Here is a 1,061-nt window from a genome sequence, read left to right as displayed (position 1 = left end):
TTCCGGGGTATTCTACACGGAACTACGGTAGGCTACACCCCTGAGCAGAACGGAGCTGCGGAACGTTTAAATCGCACTCTTTTGGACAAGACTAGGGCTATGCTCGTTGAGTCTGGACTGCCTAAATCATTATGGGCGGAGGCGTTAGCGACAGCCAACTATCTTAGGAATGTGTCGCCAACTGCTGGGTCAACCGTCACTCCGTACGAAGCTTTCTTTAACGTTCGTCCGAACATCAGTCACCTGCGAGTCTTTGGATGCGTTGCCTACGTCCACGTACCCGACGTCAAGCGCGACAAGTTCGACCCGGTGAGCAGGCGTGGAATACTTGTCGGATACGGGAACGGTGGACAGTATCGTGTACTATACGAGGACGGCATTATTGCTGTAGTTTCCAACGTTCGTTTTGATGAATCTAACGTCGGCCGGCGGCGTAATGCCGGGGACTCCGATTATGAGTCCGATGCCGACGAGGAGGAGGATTTTCGCACTAGTTTATCTGGTGAGGGATCGCTGCCTAGGGCTGGCGAAGGGACACCAGGTAGCACCGTCGGCGAGGGATCGCCACATTTGGGTGGCGAGGGGGCGCCGGCTGGGGCTGGACCTTCCAGCAGTGCGAACGGGCAAGGAATTAATCAGCCTGATGTGGAAATGGCAGGGACACGATATCCAGTTAGAGAACGGAAACGCCCTGGCGAATGGTGGCGAAATGAACCTGGTCGCACTGTTACTGCTCGCGTTAACGCTGCTTTCTCTACTGATATTCCCGAACCGAATTCTTTTGCGGAAGCCATTGCAAGTCCACATGCAGACGACTGGCGGCGTGCGATGGACGAGGAGATCGCCGCCCAGATGGCTAATAGTACTTGGGAGCTGAAGAAGCCACCTCCTGGTACTCGTTTGTTGCCGTGTCGTTGGGTATATAAGGTTAAGTACAGCGATGACGGCAGCGTGGAACGCTTTAAGGCGCGTTTAGTTGCCAAGGGTTTCGAGCAACACGAGGGGATTGATTATGGGGAGTTGTTTGCCCCTACCTCTCGTGGTTCGTCATTACGTGCTTT

General features: G+C 54.4%; 1 protein-coding gene across 1 annotated transcript in view; it reads right to left on the bottom strand.

The window, feature by feature from the left end:
* VOLCADRAFT_90902 (uncharacterized protein) overlaps window positions 1–1,061 on the bottom strand; it is a gene marked incomplete at both ends in the record, with an annotated part of 6,713 nt that overhangs the window by 1,811 nt on the left and 3,841 nt on the right. The gene's annotated exons all lie outside the window — the stretch shown is intronic.

The sequence above is a fragment of the Volvox carteri genome (assembly GCF_000143455.1).
Source record: "Volvox carteri f. nagariensis unplaced genomic scaffold VOLCAscaffold_18, whole genome shotgun sequence".
NCBI lineage: Eukaryota > Viridiplantae > Chlorophyta > Chlorophyceae > Chlamydomonadales > Volvocaceae > Volvox > Volvox carteri.
Note: the sequence above shows the minus strand (reverse complement) of the source record. Positions and strands in the feature narration are given on the sequence as shown.